Below are 25048 nucleotides of genomic sequence, written 5' to 3' on the forward strand. Positions count from 1 at the left end.
AAAATAATATATGAATATTGGATGAAAAATTCACGTGTTTCACCAAAAGCAAGGGATGTGATGCAGCGAAGAATAACATGAAATCAATATGAAGAACATGCAAAACATATCTTGGACACCACTCATATAGAGTTGTTCAATAAGTTCATAGAAGAGAATCGTGGAATTAATGTCTCAATCAATACTTTTGTGCAACAAAAACCATGGTATGTTAAACCTATCACTATACGTGACACTTTTCATTGTCATTATCATATAGAATTTCAATTATATTATGACATCTTCCTTAATTTTGGTAAAACATTTTGGAAAAATTCACCCCCTCCTTCCACTATCCATGGTTTCATATCCGAAATTCTACGTGCAAGAGAAAGTCATGAATTATTTTACCAAAAGAAATGTGTTGGTGGTAAAAAATGTGATCATTGTGGAAATTTGACTTTATTTCACGACAAATATTCTATTGATATAAATGATCAATCATTGTCTAACCTAAAAGTGAAATGGAAGAGATATGAATATATCCATACATCGATTATTTCAAATAATAGTACAAATGCTAAAATGATTGATTTACAAGAAGAAGAAATTCCTGTGATAGAGTTTTTGAAGAAATTTGAGACAAAAAATTATAAGTGCACCAAGCATTCGCATAGAGCTCGATGTAAGGACCTGCAATTAAAAAAATCTCGTGAAATTTTCCCACCGGGGACCATTTTGTCAATAGTTGATTTTGCAGATAATTACACATTTGTTGCACAAAATGAAATACATAGTGAATATTATCATTCTAACCAAGTCTCTATGCTTGTCCATATCCTATATAGATATGCTGAACAAAATGTTGATGATATAGAAAGCACTAGTGAGAATCGACATGTTATTAAAGAATATCACTTTTATATCAATGATCGTACACATGATACACATTTTGTACACCATTGTTTTGATAATATTTATGACTCATTGAAAGGTCGTGGAATAAAATTCAATAAACATTGGATATGGTCAGATGGATGCGCAAGTCAATTCAAATCTTCACAATTATTATTTTGGTTGTGTCGTCTTCATAAGAAAACCTACATTAAACATTGTTGGAGTTTCTTTGAGACTCGTAATGGGAAATGAGAACATGATGGTGCAGGGGCATGTATTAAACACACACTTCAAAGATATCAAATGGACCACTCTGCAAACTAACTTGTCTCACCTGGACAAGTTGTTCAATGGTGAGATCCTACACTAAGCCATCAAACTAGCCCATGAAGGGAGGTACAGAGGTATGTACATATATACAAATTAACTTGTATATAGTTTTAATATATGATATTTTTTATAAATTTTCTAATTTTAAACATTTATAAATTATATAGTTTAAACAATATGAGAATGATTATCTTTGATATAGAAATTGTATTTTAAATAACACATTTAAATTCTTCTTTGAATTTACTATAGGTTTTTTGAGCATATTGGAGTTGAAGAAGTAGATATATCGATTACATATGAATTTGAAACAGTAAAAGAGACTCAAAAGATGCATTCAATTAAAACAAAGGATTACCGAAATGCGTTTTCATTTGATAAAAGAAAACATTCTTATTTTTGTCCTATTTGCATAGAGGAAAAACAATCCAATGATGTTTGTGAAAATAATATGTATGTAAAACCTTGGCAAGATACAAAACTAAATACATAGGGAGAAATGTCAGTTGCAAGCTTCGAGGAGATGGAAACAAAGGAGACTATAGTATCATCTGAAGGTGATTGAGTTTCTGATCTTGTTAGAGAAGGTAACATTTCAATTAATTTCAATATATATATATATATATATATATATATATATATATATATATATATATATATATATATATATATATATATATATATATATATATATATATATATATAGGTTTTATGTTTTTAAAATCAAGTCTATATTCATATTTAGTTAATTTCATGTTAATTATGATCTAAATTTACACTTGTTTTATTGTGCAGGAGATGTTTTCGTTGTAGTGGCACCCATTAACAACATAGAAAATGTCAAGTATTATTTCATGTGATGCACTGAATGAAAAATTAAGTTATTGGAAGACTATGATGATAATGGTTTTATATATGAAAGAGGGTATATTATACTAAAATGTTATTGTTTCCAAGAAACTCACCAAATTGAGAGTAATGTTTACTTTCAAGACTATCAACACGGTATCATAGGTTGTCAATATAGTCACTTGGTGTGTTCAACACACATAAAGTTGATAGAAGTTCAATCAAAAAATAATTGAAAGTTAAAAAATTGAGTATTTCAAAAAGTAACCATGAATGGATCATTGAAGATGGCATTCCATTGGAATTTTTCTAATTTAACTACCCAACAATTTCTTCTACTTAGATTCATCTTTGAGACCTTAGATTTCAAGTACATTGTTAGCATGTCTTTTTGTGCACTCATAAGTTGTACATTCTTAAGAATGTGATAATGTGAAAAAGATACTCATTGGGTCTTGTATTAAGTTACAAAGTTATATGTATACTTCATGTTATGTAGACTTGTGTTAAGGATTCACTACTCTATTAATTTGTGATGTATATTGCGTTGTTACTACTCTGTTAATTTTTTATTGTGGTTAGTTGAGCCGAGCACTGTTACTACTCTATTACTTTGTGATTGTGTTTGGTTGAGACATTTACTAAGAATCGTTTAATAACATTGTAAGAATGAGTCAACGCAAAATATACCAACTAAATGCAAATTTACTTTCATTTCTACATATTCATGAACTTAAATTCCATGTAAAACATTTAAGAGCATCAAACCATGCATGCATCATGCAAATTGTGGGCCATGTTTTATAATGCAATTTTATCTAAATTATGTAAATGTGCATTCAAACAACTTCTTATTAAAAGTTAGCTATCAACCAACATCCATAGTAGCCTTTCTATACATGAATGCAAAATGTACGTACCATATTTTATAATGCAATTTTAAGTTATCATTGTTTTAGACATTGACATCGAATCATAAGATTGTTGGTTGAGCATTGTTTACTAACATTATAAGAATGATTGAATGCAAAATGTACCAACTAAATGAAAATTTACTTTCATTTCTACATATTCATGAACTTAAATTATATGTAAAACATTCAAAAACATCAAACCATGCATGTATCATGCAAATTGTCGGCCATGCTTTATTATTCAATTTTATCTAACTTATGTAAATGTGCATTGAAACAAATTTATATTAAAAGTTAACTATCAACCAACATCCATAGTAGCCTTTCTATACATGAATTCAAAATGTACATACCATATTTTACAATACAATTTTAAGCTATCATTGTTTTATAAATTTACACCAAATTATAAGATTCGTTCAAATGCAAAATGTAGACCTCACATTTTATAATTTGCAATTTTAATAGATTCATTTTAAATAACTTGACAAAACAACTTTAAAAAAAAACTAAGAATCATCTACTAACAGTATACGAACGATTGAATGCAAAACATTTAAAAGCATCAAACCATGCATGCATCGTGCAAATTGTGGGCTATGTTCTCTACTGCAATTTTATCTAACTTATGTAAATGTGCATTCAAACAACTTTATATTAAAATTTAACTATCAACTGACATCCATAGTAGCCTTTCTATACATGAATGCAAAATGTACATACCATATTTTATAATACAATTTTTCATTGTTTTAAATATCTACATCGAATTATAAGATTCATTCAAATGCAAAATGTAGACGTCACATTTTGTAATTTGCAATTTTAATAGATTCATTTTAAATAAGTCAAGACAAAACAACTTTAAACAAAACCTAAGAATCATCTACTAACATTATAGGAATGGTTGAATGAAAAATTTACCAACTAAATGAAAATTTACTTTCATTGCTACATATTCATGAACTTAAATATGTAAAACCAAGTTTTAAGCATCAAACCATACATCATGCAAATTGTACCATGCAAAATGTACATAAAATCCAAAATTAACATGTATTAAATCATAATAAAGAGTTGAAGATTTAAAATATGTCCAGAATTTTAAAATATATATTAAAAAGTTGTCAAATAATAAGATGCATCAATTCATAATAAAGAATTTTACTTTAAATATGTCCAAAATTTATATCATGATAAAAGTAAATATAACATTAAAGGGTTGTCAAATAAAAAGTTGCATAAATTTAGACATTCTCGCTCAAATATATGATCTATCAACTTCCTCGTGCTCTCGTCTGAATCATGGGTGCCCTGCACAACATGTGTAATTGCATATATACATAAGATTATGTACTTTAAAATTAAATTTTAATGTCTTAAAATTAAATGAGAATGTAAGATCATCAAAACAAAATTATAAAATGTTTCAAACTCCATGCAATACCGCATGGTGTTCCCCCTCAATTGTGCCCTTTTGGTGTTCGCCTTGCATTGCGCCCTCCTGGATTCCTTGTACAATGCATTTACATGTATATATTAGAAACTTTAAATTTCATGTATGAAAATGCGTAAACTCGCAATATTAAAAAAATTGTTACACGACTTTTTAAATTTTTTTAGATGATCATATCCCTAGTGTTGACTCCATCGCTAAAGTCCCTTGACAACAGAAATCATCTCCCCAAACCTAAAATTCCAAAATTTTAAAGCTATAAGATAAACATATAGATAATTTTTTAATAAAACTTGCACTTCAATTTATAACAAACACATAAGTGAAATATTCAATACTTGTGCCACATCTCCTAATAGGGAGGAAGAGGGTGGCGCTATGTCCAAAACATCGGTCAGAATCATAATATGTTAACATTTAATTATATATACATAATTATTTATTTTAAAAATGTTTCCTCACAATATACCAATATAATAAAATTAGAATAATAATTGTATCAACATGAACTCTTCAAAAAAACTAACATCTATCAAAATATCTTCATTGGAACCTGAACCTGGGACCATGAAATTATAAAAAATTTCATTCAAAAAATGAGTTAATTTCAAATGGTGAACATATGATACATTTTTGTTAGATTATATCTGAAAAACATAACAAAATGTATGTTAATCGACATTAACAGATACATTACAAATTACATTAAAATATCCACCCTTACCATTAACACATACCAATCCCACACCCTCTTCTTCATGAAAAATTAGGTCTTTCCAACCATTATGACAAGCCTTTGCATATGCTTTAAGATCTTCAGTATTCATATTATATATCTGCTCATTTATTTTATATACAAAATGAGCATGTGCATCAGCTCGTGCTCTTTGCCGATTTTGACCGATATCAATTCCGGTCACTGCACTTTGTATGTTGTCTATAATCACATCCCTTCCTTCTCGACTAGTTTGAGAAGTCGCATCCATCTCTGACCGCAAAGTTACCAGACGAGGAGGTTGCGTACCAAAGGTGGCTAAGGGTGAGGCAATTCAGTACTATAATATTCAGATGGAAGGTCATTATAATCAAGTTTCATACCCAATTTTTTTTTGCATAAAATAATTTTGTAAAATAAACTGGAACCTCATCATTCAATGGCAGCTTTCCATACGCTACAAGGAACCTATCATACAAATGGTTGGCTATATCAGGGTGCTTGAGATATTGCACATTGAGCATCTTTCTTTTTGACCCTTCTTTGAAAATATACATAGATTTTTCATTTTCTGTTGTAACCCTTTTATTAACCTTGACCCATTTATCAAGACCCGTCACTGCTTCCTTTCTATGCCTTATTATGTCTATAAATGAATCCAGGGTTGTCCCAAGCTTCTCGAAAATATCAAGAAATGATATTAAAGAGTGCATAACTATTTATAAGCTTTCTCTATTCTCTGTAGGGAGCTCCAAACTCGAGATTTCCTCAATTTATAATAATCAGTTTTGCACCTTTGTAATGTGCAATGTTGGAGGTTTGTCTCCCAAGAAACAATATCTAGAATATGAGATGGATAAATGGTAGTTGGTGTCTCACCTTCTTCTTAAACTGTCCGACTTCTCTTACATCTACTTGGACCAACATTTTCACCGTCTCGACCAATATATAAAATTACATAAATATAAAAGCATGTGAACAAATGTATTCATACATGTATGCAAGATAGATGTCGAGTCGTAAAAAGGGTCTTTTTCACCTCTAATTACCTCACATTAACTTGTCAATCCAGGAATGATTTGTTATTTCAAAGAGTGTACTCAGTTTGAGGCTGTCATTTGCCAGAGTAATGCTAGTAGTATAGTGCTCAAAATACAAGAGTAAACGGATGTTTGAAATAAGATCTACTTATAGCAAAGCACTTTAAAGACTAAATCATGTGCTCGGAAAATTAAGCAATTTATCAGTCAAGGGTCTAGTGACAATAACTCATCCCTCTGTAAACTGATGTAACTAAAGGGGATCAGATCGTTCTGCACACCAAAGGAATAATAACACAAATAACAGGAAATGGAGCAACAACTAAGAAATGAAACAACAATTAAGAAATGGAACAACAACACCTTAATCTACAGGAATAAGTGCAACAATCGTATCCTACAGAAATCAGATGGCAGTCTTTACTTTAAGGATAAATTGGACAGCACACGGAAATAGAACAACAACTGATTAGTAATGGAATATAGAACAACACTTTAGAACCAAATGTAAATGCACAATGAATTAAGATAAATCACTCACACAACACACCTGGGTATTGCGAAAACAGTAATCTAATTTCAGTAATGCAAATATCAATCTTAGTTATAAGGAATAACAATTATAATTTGTAATGGAACAACAATATCGATTGAATCAACAATCGCAATTAAATGTAAACCATGGATGATTACAGTAATACCAATTTATGACTGTTACAACATGGGTACTCTGTAATTGAGCAGCAATAGCATTCTGTAAAGACCAACAATGTTATATTAATGATTAAAGGAACAACAATGCATTACAGAGTTAAAATAAACAATCCGACATTCCTGTCACAGCGAACGATATTACTCAGTCTAACATAAATCAAATATAACAAAGTCGTGATGTAAAATAACAAAACACATTAGATTACCGAACGAAGCTGATAATAAAAACCACGCACGCACTAAAGATAATGGTACAGGAGCAAGTGTTCCACCAGGGCCAGGCCCTTAGCCTCTAGGGACACACCGCTTGAGATTATTCCAGGATCACAGACGGAGCAGAAACCAAATTTATATTAAAGCATTAAAACATAGTTACAACGGATCACCTCTCACGAGAGTCGATGATCAAAGTTTCAAATACAGAGAAAAGTTACATAAAAAGTAACAGTCGATCCTCCTCCCATGCTAGCAGTGATGCCCCTATTTATAACAGCTAAAGCGGAGATATCAAGGATAGGAAAATAGTTCAAGCAGTGATCCCTCAGGATCAAAGGATCGTGAGGGATTCGCCAAACTGTTAATCCTCAGTTATCCAGTTGTTTTCTTGTGCCGAGTCGATATCTCATTTTCCTTTCCTTGGCTGAGATGTTTTAATTTAGATCGCCTTGTTTGCATATGGTTCCCCACCAAAGGGACAGCGGTTAACATGGCCCTGTATTTTTCTTTGGAACGGCAATCTTTAGCTTTTCCCTTTTCCTGCATAAGAAATGGCAATTATTAGTGTTTTCATGTTGCATATAAATCCTATAGATTTTGTCATGATTTCTTATTATCTAACTAGTTCATGATGCAAAGAGGTTACGAGTTCTAAAGAAAATATGACAAAATAATCAATAAAAACATACCTTCTTCAATACTCCACACACCCCCCCTGCTTACCCTTTTTCATGCCCTCATGAAAACATTGTAGTTGACATGTAAGGCAGTAAGAGAGTAGGCTGGAGATGGGATCTCATGTGGTGGTATACAACCATGATGCCTAACTAGGTGTTCAAAAAGTTGGCCTGTCTGACCTTCAAGCATCTCATATAGGGCTTGGTATCTAGGTGCAGGGTGCCAAATAATCGGACTCCAAAACTTATATCCTAACCAAGATGGCCCTGCCCTCAAGATAATTTCGCCATAGAGGTTCAAGCAATCGGCAGCTAATTTAAAGTTCTCATAATTAAATTGTTCCCTGAGTTGAATATTCAGATTAGAAATCTGATATCAAAATTTAGCAGCACCAAAGACAAGATATTTAATAGTGAAAAATTATTCTATCCCCTGCCGGGTGATTGCTGTATGAATGGGTCCTAATGCTTCAATCATGCCTGGAGTCCTCATGATATTCTTATGTTTCCTCCATAACTACACTGGGTTTCTAGGCTTAGCTCTTACCCATAAGTCTAGTCTGTTTTCTTGTCTTTGGAAGGCATTATAGGCTTTAAGCCATTTGATTTGATTAACTCCAAACAAAATAAATGCCTGCAGTTGGATATCCCCAATGAAAGGGCCAGGGTTCTGCTCTGTCTCTTGATCTAACACAAGGTTATGCAGATAGAATTCACACAATAACCTTTGAACCTTTACTCCATAATTCTTACAACAATTTATAAAATCATCAATAGTATTAATTTGTAGAGAGGCTCCTGCTTTGACAGCCTTTATTTTCAATTGCAAATATCGTTCCATTAAAAACAAGGCATAATTCTTAGCAGGGGCTCTACATGCTAGGACGTCAGTGTACAAAGAGCATAAGGTATCCATTTGCTTGATAACTATATCTAATCTATGAGTTACCTTTGCGAATTTTTCTTCTTCCTTTCACCATCCTTCAAAGCCCTGGCTTTCAGATAAATTGACATTCCTTAGCTGTTGTTGTAATTCTTCATACCTTTCTCGAGAAACTGTTTGTTCTGTGAGTTTTTCCACTACTTGTTGAGCTTGCATCAAACCCTCTCGTAGGGTTACTATCCTCGGATCACTATCCCACATGGTAGTGGTGAGCGGAAGGTTCACTCGAATCTTCTTATTGCATTATCTGGTGTTCATGGTCCAAATTTCTCCAGAGGGTTGTGCCTCTGTCTAAAATTCTTTGTGACAGGTTGATATACCATCTGTTTGCACTTCAACATGGGTAACAGCTGAATGTTGTTCCTTTTGGTTTTGAACAGCAATCTGGACTTCAACAAGGTTTTGAACAGTAGGCTAGACTTGAGTCATCTGAATCTTTTTCTTGAGGGGTTTTGCTGGAATGATTGTATGTCTTACCCTCGAAGTCCTTTTTACTCTTTTTCTTATTTTCAAAACCCTGGTTTGTTGCTGAAGTCGAGCTATCACATTCAACAATATTTGCTGTTCTTTTCGTAATCGTTTAATTTCTTCTATTTCCTTAGGGAGAATAGTTACCTGTTTACTCGGCCCTGGACTGTTATCTTGGCCAGTTCCCTGGTTTCTTCTTGGGGTGCTCCTTCATTGTTCTGTTCGGGTTGCTCAGGGATAGAAACCCTAGCTAGCTCTGTTATTTCCTTGGTAACTTCTTTTTCCACCCCTTCTTCTTCATGAAATTCTTCCAGTGTAGTCTGGCTAGGAGCGGATTGTTCCGTTTCTGCATTCTCATCACTTTTCTCTCCTATCATATTTACATCATGAACGGAATGATCCTCTTTTTTCTCTCCCTCGTCACGCAAATTTTCAGGTGCATTTTTGTCTTGGGCAGAATGCTCCTTTGGTTCTTCCTCAATATGGAGGCCTAGCGGACTGAGAGGTTGGGCATATTCGCCCACATTGGCCAGAATTTGGGCCAATTCGTCCTCTTGCAATGGATTTTGAAGTGGGTTTCCTTCACGTGCCCTTGTCTCCGACTCCACCTACCCACGTTGCTCGGTCTTTTCCTCTGTTTCGCCCTCCTCATTTCCTTCCAATTCTTTCTCATTCTCTCTTCCTTACAATTGTGGGGGTTGCTCATCCTTGGAATCAACTATTTCCACAGGTTGGCTGGTATTTGCTTGGAGATTTTCCAGCCTCCCTCTGATCCGTGCCAATCTAACTGATTTTCTCCGTTTTGATGGTCCATCCAATGTACTGGTATCACGTTTGCATCTCGGGGCTGGCAGAGCCAGCGCCCCATCTATCGTAGCAATTAGCTTTTCCTAGCTACTCTATTGCTGAGCAAGACTATGGCTAACTATCAACCGTATCAGCCCATGGTGACTTACTACCGATTCTACATGTTGTGACTTTCTCATGCTTCGAGCAACATCATGAAGTAATGAATTTAAAAATGCAGGTAAGTTCACAGAGCATTTTTGTTTTAATACAGCTAAAAGTTTAAGGTGTCGTGGTCTTACCACATCTTTCCTGCCTTCATAGGTGATGTAGCTCTGGATGATCTTCACCAATTCTGCCCATGGCTCTCCTAATGCTGCTGGTAGAACTCCCTTTCCTCTGACTGTTAGGTTCTGGCCTTCATCCTGGAAGATTTTTGTGATCTTTTGCAGTCTCTCCTTCTTTAGCGTCCACACAGGTCCAGTGGCTGGTAGTCCCGAGACCTCTGCAATTATGTCATCGGTGACTGTTATGTGTCTCCCCCTTACTGTGGAGTGATCTTCTTTCAAGTTCTGCAAGAATTCTATTGCCACAGTCTCGTTGGGTTCCTGTAAATGATTGAGATAAACTAACCATCCCGCCCCTGCCAAGATTTCCCGTGCAGCCTCAGAGACTATCAATACCTATGGTTCTCTCTGAATTGATCTTCCTCCCATACTTTTAGCTCACTATAAAATCACAGAGACGATAAAGGAATAGCAGGTTGTTAAAACTATTAAAACACAGAGAAAATAATGAAATCGCAAGGCTTGTTCAAATCTTACTAACTGCTGCAGAGTATAATATAGAAATTTCTTAGGAACAGCAAGGCATGCAAATTCAAAAGCGAGATACCGTTAAGCCTTGCTATTCCCAAGAGTTTGTCAAATAATAGCTTGACGCGTATGCCAGCAAATTATGAAGTCAGCCTCCCCCTGCAATGTGATAGGTCGTCCTCGGCCATCAAATGAGGGAGCAGCGTGCCAATCTACCCTAGTAGAGGGTCATAAAGGAACAACGTATGCCAACATGCCATGTTTACAAAAGGAGCAGGTTACCGAAATCGAGGTGTATAATAGGATCGCTTAATAAATAAGAGAATGCGGTTACATGATGCGAGGCTGGGAGGATAGGACAACTGACATGCACAACTAGTGTAATGCGATCATTATCGACTTTTCCATCATGATTGGTTATGATAGATTTTCATGTGTTTAATGGTTCGGGGAAGTTATATACATAATCTTATTTGACATATTACAAAGGTATAAGACAGAGAAGGGTGTTTAACGATTGCTATTGGTGTATAAAGAATATGACTTCAATACCATTAACAGAGCTCTGCTAGCGACAGGTGTCCATAACCTTGACGGAGTTGTTTATTTCCACCATGGAACCATGATCCTTTATGTATGCCTAGGAAGTGTTGTGTAGTGTCAAAATGGAGGTCATTATGCTGGCTTGGTAACCAGTTAAATCATAATGCCATTTACCAGGAAGGAGTGAAAGGTGGGAAGGTTGGCTCGTGATGAGACCTCCTGTTCCAAGGACTCTTTATTTTTCTGATGTGTGGTGGCCATAGTGGGAATGCCACTTCACTTTCTTCCTTATGATCATGGTAGACTGGCTCTTGATGAGACCCCCTATCTTGCATTTGACAACTCATATAAACAAGTCATATAAACACATTTTTTCTCTTTTTTTTCATAAAGTACTTTCCTATTTATACACAAAGGGTGGTTCAACACTCCTTAAGAGTAGGAATGGTGGAAGAAGTCTTAACGTCTCAATAGAAAAATATAGACCCTTTGTTCTTATTCCTTAATAATGATTCAAAGAAGATTATGGGGATTTAAAAAGAACCAACATGATAAAGATAACTAATCATATCAGTATTAGTAGGATAATGACAGCAAAAGTGATGAATAATTATGTCCTTTCCTCTCTACTTTGATCAATTCATAGCAATTTCTTGTAAAAATAGCGATTTTATATAATTCGCTGATTTCAATACGCTCTAGCTTTGTATCCATTGCGTGAGTGTATAGCTGTGCTCCAAAAGACATGAAACAACAGGAACAATAGGTATCTTTAAATCAGAACAGTAAGGAGAACAAGTAAAAGAAAGAAAATACAAGTGCTAAAAAAGGAATAGCAGAAACCGAAAGTGTCATTCCTTTGGAAAAGGAACAGTAGAGAACGCCAATGCTATTCCTTTGGAAAAGGAACGGCATAAACTAAATGTGTCGTTCCTTTGGAAAAGGAATAGTGAAAAACTGAAATGTTGTTCCTTTGGATAAGGAACAGCAAAAATCAAAGGTGTCGTTCCATTGGAAAAGGAATAGCAAAATTCAAAAGTGTCGTTCCTTTGGAAAAGGAACAGAAAAAATCAAAAGTGTCGTTCCTTTAGAAAAGGAACAACAAAAATAAAAAGTGTCGTTCCTTTGGAAAACGAACAACAAAATGAAAATGAAAAAGAAATGGCTGACCCAAAAGGTGTTGTTCCTTTGGAAAAGGAACAACAAAATGAAAATGTTGTCCCTTTGGAAAAGGAACAGTAGAAACAACCAAAGTGCACAAAAATGTTGTCTGTTCAGAAGAGGAACATCAAAAGCGACAGTGTTGTTCCTTTTGAAAAAGGAACAATAGAAAAGAAAAATGAAAGCGTTGTTCTTTTGAGAAAAAGGGAACAGCAAAAACGATGGAATTGCTGCTACTTTGAAAAGGAACAACAAAGTGTAAATACAAAAATATGTATAGAGAATGGTTTAACAAAACAAAGAAATTATGTACAAAGTGTAAAAATAGGTGAATCATTTAATGAATCACAAGTGAGGAAGATTTCTCTTCCTCCTCGAGAATTTGCATGTCGGAGTCTTTGCATAGCTACTGGTAGAAGGACTCTCGAGTAAGTGGTTTACCATAAAGTCGAACTCGGTGGCTGTTTGCCTTGAAGGTATGTCCAAATCCATCAATGGTGATTAGAGTAAGGGTACCATTATCATGTACCTTCTGGATTTCATATGGCCCCAGCCAACGAGTCTAAAGCTTCCAGGGAAAATCTTGAAACCTGGAATCGTATAAGAGCACCCAATCTCGTTCACGGAAGACTTTATTTTTAATGAGAGCGTCATGCCATTTAGCTCACTGTTGTTGGATTAATGAGGTGTTTTGAAGCGCAAAGAGCCTGATTTCATCCAACTTATTGATCTACTGTAATCTATTAATCTGTGCCTCGTTTAGATCTAAGCCGACTTCTTGTACTATTCGCAGTGTTTGGATTTCGAATTCTATGGGAAAGATGGGTTTCTTTCCAAAGACCAATTGGTAGGGTGAATAGCCAATAGTGCTTCTCCATGTTGTTCTGTAAGCCCACAAGGCCTCTGGTAGTCTTGCAGCCCAATGGCGTCTATGTGACGCAATGGTTTTTGTTAAGATTGCTTCTATTATTTTATTTCTGCTTTCTACTTGACCATTTGCTTGTGGGTGGTATGGAGTGGTGATTTTATGCTGAATATGATAGTTTTTTAGTGTTGTAGCAATCTTGTTACCAGCAATCTGCGGTCCACCATCTGTAATTATATCTCTTGGAAGCCCATATTGCATGAATATGTGAAACAAGAACTATATGACAAAATCCTCTGTAGCTCTCGACAGTGCCTCTGCTTCAACCCATTTGGTGACATATTCTGTTGCTACCAAAATATATGTTTTATGGTTCGAGGATTGGTTAATTGGTCCAACGAAATCAAGAGCCCATCACTTGAATGGTTCAATAACTAGTTGTGGATTCAGGGGCATTTCGTCGAACTGGCCAGGGCATCCTGCTCTCTGGCAACTGTCACAAGCTTGAATGAAATTTTTGCATCTTTGAAGATGATGGGCCAATAATACCCTGTTTGCAGCACCTTATGTCCAGTTCTGCAATCGGTGAAATGTCTGCCACATGGTCCATCTTGAGAAGCTTTCAGGATGTCAAAAATTTCATCCTCGCGGACACATCTCTTGATGTGCATATCTACCCTTGTGTGGAATAGGTAGCCCCCAATCCAAGAAAATTGAGCACTTCTCTAAACAATCTGCTTTCGTTCATTGGGGGCTAGATGTTTCGGTAATTTACCTACTGCTAAGTAATTGGCAACATCAGCATACCAGGGTGTTTTAACAGCAACAACAAACAAATGCTCATCTCGAGATTGATCTTCAATTTTTGCTACATCCACTGGCTTTGGCATTAGCTAGAGAAAGTCAGCTACAGGATTTTCTTTTCCAGGTCAGTCCTTGATTGTAATATCAAATTCCTACAATAAAATCAGCCATCTAGTTATTCTGCCATTTGTGATTGGCTTATTTGCTAAATATTTTATCATAGAGTGATCTGTATATAAGGTAATAGGATATCCAGTAATGTAATGCCTGAACTTATTGACAGCATGTATTACAGCTAGAAATTCCTTTTCAGTAACAATATAATTCAAATCAGCAGGAGATAAATTTTTGCTAATATAATAAATTGCATATGGTTTTTTATTTTCTTCCTGCCCAAGGACTGCTCCAATAGCTGTATCTGAGGCATCTGATGAAATTTGAAATGGCAAGTCCCAATTTGGTCCTCGAAGGACTAGGGTTGTGGACAGAAGCTTCTTCAGATCCTGGAAAGCACGTTCACATTTTTCTGTCCAAAGAAAGTCAACATTACCCGTCAGTGCATACAGAGGTGCAACAATATGCGAAAAATGTTCTATAAACCTTCTATAATAACTAGAAAATCCAAGAAAACTACGTACCTCTGTTTGAGTGGTAGGAGTGGGAATTAGAAAAATTATTTGAATTTTGGTTGGTTCTACTTGTATGCCAGCTACTGAGATATAATGGCCTAGAATAAGTCCTTCAGTCATCATCATGTAGCATTTTTTATGGCTCAAACAAAGCTTGGTGGCAATGCAGCGCTGGAGGACTTTTTCCAGTGTGTCCAATGATGGATCAAAATCGTCTCCATATGGTGTGAAGTCATCCATGTATACTTCGAGCCCTTCATTTATTAAGTCTGAAAAGATGCCGAGGATAGCCCTTTGAAATGTCGCAGGAACATTGCATAAGCCAAAAGGTAGAACTCTATAGGCAAATGTTCCCCAAGGACAAGTAAAAGAGGTTTTGTCTTGGTCTTCAGGGACAATCTGAATCTGATTGTATCCACTGAAGCCATCTAAGAAAGAAAAGAATTTCTTTCCTGCCAAAGTGTCTAATACTTGGTCAATGAATGGAAGGGGAAAGTGGTCTTTTTGTGTTGCTTTATTTAGTTCTCTATAATCTACAGAAATCCTCCACTTTCCATTCTTTTTTGGTACCACAACAAGTGGAGAGTCCCATTTACTATCAGAGATAGGGTAGATGAAGTTGACATCTAAAAGTTTTTGAAGTTCAGCTTTTACAACATCTTTTAGATGAGGATTAAGTTTACTTTGTGGTTGGCGAATAGGTCTCGCATCCTTTTCTATGTAAATGTGGTGTGTACATAATTGGGGATCAATTCCTTTCATATCAGGGTAGTCCCATGCAAATGCTTCTTTATATTCTCTCAATAATTGGATGAGCTTCTTTTCTTGTTCAGAAGTCAAGTTGGCATTGATGTTTAAAGTCTTTCTTGGCTCAATTTCCATAGTTTTGCTATTTGAAATGGGGGTAGTAGGTATTGTTTGATCATGTGTATCTTTAAGAGGATCTTCTTCTAATTCATTATCAAATGCTGCTTCTATCACGTGACATTATATGTGGGATCTGGGTTTTGCTTGACTAATAGAATTATTAATGGCATCATCTTCTGTTTGGTCTTTGAAATCAAGGGCCTCTTCTATGGTTAACGGAGATCTAATATTTTCACTAAGGTATGATATAGGGTGCTTTTTAGTTTTTATTATTGTGACACTTGGCTGTGCTGGAGGATATAAAGCTAAGTTCTTGATATTTTCCCCTCTAGTTATGGTCATATTGCCTTGTCGGCAGCCAATATAAGCATCAAAAGTTGCAAGCCAAGGTCTGCCTAAGATCAATGGATGTCCATCAAGTCAGTTTTGGGATTTATTATCAGAAAATCGGACGGATACTCCCAGGAGTCAACAGATACCATGACATCATGTAATGTGCCTTCTGGCCTAACCACAGATCGGTCAGCCAGTTCTAGTAAAGTAGAGGTCGGTTCTACTGATGTAATTCCCAATTTTTGGCAAGTGGTGGTTGTTAACATATCAATTGTTTCTCCTATATCAACCAGGGCATTTGAGAAGGTTTGACCATAGATTTGTACGGTTACTATTGGATTTCCTAGGTCTTCATATTTAAGGGGTGTTTCTTTTTCTGATAATAAGTCAGACAGGGTGCCGACTACTTGGACTTTTAGGTTATTTGTTATTTTCCTCCCTGGCTTCTTTATACATAATTCTTTGATAGTCCTTGCATATATCGGAATGTCTTGAATGGCTTGGAGGAGTGGAATTTTTATGTACGGATTTTTTAATTCACCCAGAATGTCAAAATCAGGATATTGTATAGGTCGAGGTATAATTAATCGTTCTGGGAATGGGGGAGAGGATGTGGTTGCTTGATTATGAATTTGTTGTCTAGTCACGTCCTCTTCTTGTGGCGGTTGTTCTATAGGTAACTGGTTTTCAACTTGGGCTGTTTTATCTCCCTCAGTTTCGATGATACGACCAAATCTTAATTGAAGATCATTACACTCCCTTAGATCGGTTCCTATTTCTGGTGTTTCAATTATTTGAATAGATTGGACCGGTTTGTTATTCTAATTAGGGTTGGGTTGGGCTGGGAGTTGTGGTCTTAAGTTAGACTGGGGGTTTTGTTGTAAGGCTGGCAGTGTATGTTGAGGGAGGAAGATGGTTCCTACTGGCTGATTCATCGGTCTTTGCCAGTTTGTCTGCCAGGCTTGACTCTGTGAAGTAGGAGGGGTCCATTGTGTTGGATAAGCATTATTTTGCCAATATGGTGGGGTATAGGGAAAATTTGGCCAATTTGGTTTACTCACTTGATTCGGCCATGGAGATGATGAAGGAAATGACTGTTGTGGCCAATTCGGGAAGGGAGGTTGATTTTGCCACATTGTACTATATTGTTGAGCATGATATTGTGGAGGCTGAGAAGAAGAAGTTGGGTCTGAAAACATACCTGATTGTCGCAGCTGCCATTAATAGTGCTGATTGAGTAGATACACCGATTTTGGTTCTTCTTCTGCTTCCTTGTATATCGCTTTCAATCCAGGAAGTGAGGGACAGCTCTCTGTAGAGTGGTCTTTTGTACAAATGGTGCAAACTTGGATTGCATCCAATGGACACTCCTTATGGTTGTGTTTCTTCCTACATCTGGGACAGAAGATTGCCAGATTTTGTTCTGCCTCTACTTGCTTTTGTTTGGCCTGCATAATATCAAGTTGTGTTGTTAGTGTCCCCAATGTATCAGTTTCAAAATTTTCTGATAAATTTCCAATTTCTGCACGAGTTACTCCTTCTGTCAAAATTCATTTATCTCTTACAAACTGATCATGCTCTGCTGGCTTTAGTCTTGTGCTGCCTCTCGAGCTCCTGATACATAGATCAATAATGTCAGCAAAATTTTCCTGATAAATATCTCCTTTTCCCATAATATTTAATGTTTCAATCCATTGTTCCTTCATTCCCCTAATTAATGTTGTTTTTAATACATTATCAGGTAAGGGTAATGATGCATAAGGAGATCTTTGAAGATTATACTGGAAACGTTCAACATACTCTTCTAATGTTTCATTTGGTCTAGCTACCATTTGAAATATTTCATCTTTTAACTCTCTAGACCTGCAATAGTCCTGATATTTTTTTAGAAAAGACTCTTTCATTTGATCCCAGTTATTTATAACATCACCACCGAATCCCATAAACAATCTTAAAGCAGCCCCTTTTAATGTAGAGGGAAATAATTTCAGTTTCAGGGGGTCAGTGGTATAGTGATATCCTCTACACAGCACATCAAATTCAAATAGGAATGCATCCGGATCCTCTGATGTAAGGCCATGGAATGTAGGGATATGCTAAAGAGGAATTGCCTTCATAGGTGCATTAGCTGTAGTATCCAAAATGGGGTATTGCAGTGTAGAGGCTTGGGTGTTTGGCTGGTTTTGGGCCATTTGGTCAAATATATGCCAATAACCTTCTGGGATATCTATGAGGGTATTCCTAGGTTGTCAAGGGGGAATGGCTCTAACGAGAATGGTCTTGACATCACTTCCTTTATCTGGTATGATGAGAGTTCCTAATGTCTGGGGGGGTTGAGTTTCTTCAACTTCGTTATAAATTATTTTTGCAGCACTTCCCTTATCTGGGCTGTTTAATGGCTGAATTACCCCAAGAGGAGACCTTGGCTCTTCAGTTTCTCCTGTCTCTCCTCTTCCTTCACAGAGGTTGCTAAGATTCCCTTCTTGCAATGGTTCTAGGCTAGAATTTTCAATTTCTTGAAAATCTTGCTCTTTGGTTTGACTATGCACCTCAACAAAGGCTAAAGATGGTGATCTTGTGGCCTGAAGGGAACTAGTAGGCTATCTAGAAGTAATTTTTCTAGGTCCTACTGAAGGTTGAGATTCTGCTTTCTTAAGGATTTCGTCTATAAAGGTCGATCGGCCAAGGGTCACTGGCCCCTTATCTTTAACGGGCTTGGGTAGAAGTTTGGGATTCTTTTCTGGCTTTTTCTGCTTAGCATGCACACAAACCGACTGCTAGGCTCTACCCAAACAAATCAACAAATCTACAGGAAAGCGGGCAGGGGAGCAGGGCTATTACATACTCCACACGCATGTTCTTACCTTCCGTTTTTAAAACCCAATTCTTTCCTTAGCAGGCTCTTACACTACTCTGAAAAAAAACAAATGGCTACACTCTTTCCCCGGCAACGGTGCCAAATTGTCGAGCCGCAAAAAGGGTCTTTTTCACCTCTAATTACCTCACATTAACTTGTCAATCTAGGAACGATTTGTTATTTCAAAGAGTGTACTCAGTTTGAGGCTGTCATTTTCCAGAGTAATGCTAGTAGTATAGTGCTCAAAATACAAGAGTAAATGAATGCTTGAAATAAGATCTACTTACAGCAAAGCACTTTAAAGACTAAATCATGCGCTCGGAAAACTAAGCAATTTATCAGTCAAGGGTCCAGTAACAATAACTCATCCCTCTGTAAATTGATGTAACTAAAGGGGATCAGATCGTCAATATGGGGACTAGACAACAAATGTCAACGCCCACTACAGTTTCAGATCATTCTGCACACCAAAGCAATAATAACGCAAATAACAAGAAATGGAACAGCAATTAAGAAATGGAACAACGACACCTTAATCTACAGGAATAAGTGTAGTAATCGTATCCTACAAAAATCAGATGGTAGTCTTTACTTTAAGGATAAATCGGACAACACACGGAAATAGAACAAAAACTGATTAGTAATGGAATATATAACAACACTTTAGAACCAAATGTAAATGCACAATGAATTAAGATAAATCACTCACACAACACACCTGGGTATTGCAAAAACAGTAATCTGATTTCAGTAATACAAATATTAATCTTAGTTATAAGGAATAACAATTGTAATTCGTAATGGAATAGCAATATCGATTGAATAAAAAATCGCAATTAAATGTAAACCATGGATGATTATAGTAATACCAATTTATGACTATTACAACATGGGTACTCTGTAATTGAGTAGAAATAGCATTCTGTAAAGACCAGCAATGTTATATTAATGATTAAAGGAACAGAAATGCGTTACAAAGTTAGAATAAACAATCCAACATTCCCATCACAATGAACGATATTATTCAGTCTAACATAAATAAAATATAACAGAGTCATGATGTAAAATAACAAAACACATTAGATTACCGAACAAAGATGATAATAAAAACCACGCACACACTAAATATAATGGTACAGGAGCAAGTGTTCCACCAAGGCCAGGCCCTTAGCCTCCAAGGACACACTGCTTGAGATTATTCCAGGATCACAGATGGAGCAGCAACCAAATTTATATTAAAGCATTAAAACAGAGTTACATCGGATCACCTCTCATGAGAGTCGATGATCAAAGTTTCAAATATAGAGAAAAGTTACATAAAAATTAACAGTCGATCCTCCTCCCGGGCTAGTAGTGTTGCCCCTATTTATAACAGCTAAAGCGGAGATATCAAGGATGCGAAAATAGTTAAAGCAGTGATCCCTCAGGATCAAAGGATCTTGAGGGATTCGCCAAACTGTTAATCCTCGGTTATCCGGTTGTTTTCTTGCGCTGAGTCGATATCTCCTTTTCCTTTCCTTTGTTGAGATGTTTTAATTTAGATCGCCTTGTTTGCATATGGTTCTCCTTTTCTTTGGAATGGCAATATTTAGTTTTTCCCTTTTCCTTCATAAGAAATGGAAATTATTAGTGTTTTCGTGTTGCATATAAATCCTATAGATTTTGTCATGATTTCTTATTATCTACCTAGTTCGTGATGCAAAGAGGTTACGAGTTCTAAAAAAAAGATGAAAAAATAATCAATAAAAACATACCTTCTTCAGTAGTCCACAATAGACATGTATACACATATGTACATACAATTCATTTACATCCACAAATTTGTTTTAACATAATTTTTTTTTATATAATTTACCAAAATGATGTCTACCACCCAGAGAATGTTAAGCACCCTGAGATTAATGACCACCCGAAGAATGATGACCACCCTGAGATTGATGACCAGTTGGAGAATGTTGACCATGTCACCGGACAAAATTATGAGCAAAGCATCTAAAAAAATAGAAAATCAATTCAATATTTATGTGTACATAGATATGATTCTACTTATTTATAGTTTAAGTAAACACACACACACACACACACACACACACACATATATATACCAAGATGTGAACAATGGACCTCCGATTCATTTGATATTCTCTTTGATCCATGACCTCGACCTCCCACTCTAGTAGATGCATGAGACTCTATTAATATTCACCTTAAAGAATCATGTGGAAAATTCTTATTCATGATATGGATATCTATATATATATATATAGATGCATGATATTTAAAAGGTTACCTCATGCATTTATAATTCTTTTTAAAGTTGCTATTTAAAAAGATCAAGAATTAAGAAAATTGTTGTAACTCTTGAAGTTACCTCATGCATTTAAAAATCATGAAATTTCTATTTAAAAAGATTAATAATTCAGAAAATTGATTTAACCCTTGAGGTTACCTCATGCATTTAATTTATTTAACTCTTGAACTTACATCATGCGTTTTAAGATCTTAAAATTGACATTTAGAAACATTGAAAGAACTCAGAAAATTAATGTAACAATCCGAAGTTCTTCATTTAAAATATACTCAAGACTAAAAACACAAATGTTGAAGCACAAACATTTTGAAAATTAAATACAAAATTTTCTAAAACATGTCAAGTTCATCAAGTTGTTCTTACATAGTGGGGGCACACTTGGTATAGAATTGAAAAAAACACATGGTCATTAAAAATGACACATTGATAACTAAAAAACACACACATATCAAAGATATCTTACAATATCCATCAATAAATATTGATGGAGAACTTCTTAACACTAAATCATCTTTCACACAAAAATCTTGAATTGGAATTGCCCCATACAATAGATCACTCGAAATGCTATTAACATTTGCACAATGTCTTCTGCTAAATGATTGAAATTGACTGAAAATATTTTTTTCTTCTCCATGTAGTTGTTTTAACCTCTCTTTTTTAACTTTGTACACGCCTTTCATCTAGTTGCACACAAGTTAGGAATTGGTGAAGACTACAATTCCATTGCATCCATACTCCCTAGTTGTTCCTAGGCCTTTTATCAATGCAATATAATATGCTTCATTGTTTGTGGTTCTTCGAGTTACATTCATTTTCCTTTGGAGGACTTTGTTCATCAAAATATTTCATAGAACATAAGTAATCGCTGCTTGCCCTCAATTGGGATAACAAGAAACTTCTATGCATAATGTCCATTTTTCAACCATGTTTAATTGGTTTTGATCCCTACAAAAAACAAATTCAATAAAATGAATTTAATATATTTATACAGGTATTGTTAGGTTCTGCAAAAGATTATTGTTTAGACAAATCTGTCGAAAGGCTAGATAGAAAGAAAGGTTTTTTCCACTTGGTTGGATGGTTGGAGAATTGCAAGAAGAAAACAACTAGAGATCTCAAATTCAACTCAACAACAAATATATAATTCATTCAACTTAGCTTTTACACAACTGAATGTTGAAAGTATTTACTAATTTATTTTTATGTTCATTCCACATATACAAATCTTTCTAATTCAACTTAGCTTCAAATCACCCAAGTTTGAAAGTATTTCTTAATTTATTTTTATTTTCATTCTTGAAAATTTAACACTTATTCTACCTTGTTATAAAATTTGTTTCTTAAATCTATAATACATGTTTATTTATATGCCATACATGTGTCTATTTATATGCTTCTTTAAAAACTATAGTTAATAAAGGAAAAAACAAATTAAAATGAAAAATGATAGACCAGTTTTATTCTAGTAAATTTAACACTTATATTACCTTGTTATAAAATTTGCTTACTAAAACTATAATACATGTTTATTTATATGGCATAAATGGGTCTATTTATATATGCTTCTTTCAAAATATAGTTAAGAAAAAAGAAAAGAAATTAAAATGAAAAAAGATAGACCCAGTTTTATTCTAGTAAACTTGATATCTATGTTGTCTTCTTAAAATAAAAACACTAACATTAAAATTAAAAAACAAAAAATAGATGAAAAAGAAATGCCAACACTGTAATTAGCTTCAATATCATGCACCCAACAAAATAGAAATGAAAAAGATGTATCACAAAAAGAAACTACTACTTGAAAACAACAAGTACAAGAACATTCAATATAGTTTATTATGCCTCATCTTAGGAAGCTAATAAGACCCATGTTCTAAGCAAATAGGGAAGCAAAGTGAATTACACATAATGAAAAATGAACATATAACAACAAAGGCAAGGAAAGTATGTTACCAAGAAGCATCAAGGTTGTTATACGAGGTAAATCAAGGTAGAACAAGTCAACCAATAACATTAAAACTAAATAATTAAAAATAGATGACAAAGAAATGGAAACACCCTAATTAGCAACCCAATAAAATTAAAATTAAAACACCACAAATGGATGACAAAGAAATGCCAACACTCTAATTAGCTTCAGTCTCATGAACCCAACAAAATAGAAATGAGAAAGATGTATCTCAAAAGGAAACTACTACTTGAAAAGAGAAACTACAAGAAGCTTCAATTAAGTTTATTCTACCTCATCTTAGGAAGCTAATAAGACAAATGTTCCAAGTAAATAGGGAAGCAATGTGAATTGCACTTAATGTAAAAGGAAACATAAATGAACATATAACAACAGAAGCATGGAAAATATGTTACCAAGAAGCATCAAGGTTGTTCAATGGCCATGATATCATCTTCTTTTTCATAGGCATCCTCTTCATTGATCAAATTTTTCATTTTTTCGATTAACATGTTATGTGCTAAGAAGATGGGGATATGATACTAGCATTAGTGATAAGTGCATCATTTCTAGTTTATTGGCACTACATCATATGCCCATATTCTCAAGATAGAACATTTTGATTGAGTAGCGACACTTAATAATCATATGGCTTCTCTTTGGAGCTTTTTGGTGCATTGGACCATAGTTCTATGACATAAATCAAGGTAGAAAAAGTCAACACAATCACATCAAAATTAAAACACCAAAAATAGATGACAAAGCAATGCCAACACTTTAATTAGCTTCAATCTCATGTACCCAATAAAATAAAAATGAAAAAGATGTATCTCAAAAAGAAACTACTACTTGAAAAGAGCAAGTACAAGAACCTTCAATTAAGTCTATTATGCCTCATCTTATGAATCTAATAAGATCCATGTTCTAATAAAATGGGGAAGCTTAAAGTTAATTACACATAATGAAAAAGGAAAGATAAATGAACATATAACAACAAAAGCAAGGAAAGTATGTTACTAAGAAGCATCAAGGTTGTTCTACTAGATAAATCAAGGTAGAACAAGTGAACCCAATAATATTAAAATTAAAACACCAAAAATACATGACAAAGTAATGTCAACACTTTAATTAGCAACACAGTAACATTAAAATTAAAACATCAAAAATAAATGAAAAAGCAATGCAAACACTCTAATTAGCTTCAATCTCATGAACCTAACAAAATAGAAATGAGAAATATGTCTCTCAAAAGGAAACTACTACTTGAAAAGAGAAACTGCAAGAAGCTCCAATTAAGTGTATTTTGCCTCATATTAGGAAGATAACAAGACACATCTTCCAAGTAAATAGGGAAGCAATGTGAATTTCACTTAATGTAGAAGGAAACATAAATGAACACATAACAGTAGAAGCATGGAAAATATGTTACCAAGAAGCATCATGGTTGTTTGATGGTCATGATATCATCTTCTTTTCATAAGCATCCTCTTCATTGATCAAATTTTTAATTTTATCGATTAAAATGTTATGTGCTAAGAAGATGGGGATATGATACTAGCATTAGCGATAGGTGCATCATTTCTAGTTCTTTGGCACTGCATCATATGCCCATATTCTCAGGATAGAACATTTTGATCGAGTAGGAGCTCTTGATAATCATAGGCCAATTCTTTGGAGCTTTTTGGTGCATTTTGACCATAATTCTATGACATAAATCAAGGTAGAAAAATTCAACATAATAACATTAAAATTAAAACACCAAAAATAGATGACAAAACAATGCCAACACTCTAATTAGCAACCCAATAACATTAAAATTAACAAACAAAAAATAGTTGACAAAGAAATGCTAACACTTTAATTAGCTTCAATCTCATGCACCCAATAAAATAAAAATGAAAAAGATGTATCTCAGAAAGAAACTACTA

Source organism: Pinus tabuliformis, chromosome Q (assembly GCF_031772625.1).
Source record: "Pinus tabuliformis cultivar Carrire ecotype Pingquan chromosome Q, CPIR1, whole genome shotgun sequence".
In the NCBI taxonomy this organism is placed as follows: Eukaryota; Viridiplantae; Streptophyta; class Pinopsida; order Pinales; family Pinaceae; genus Pinus; species Pinus tabuliformis.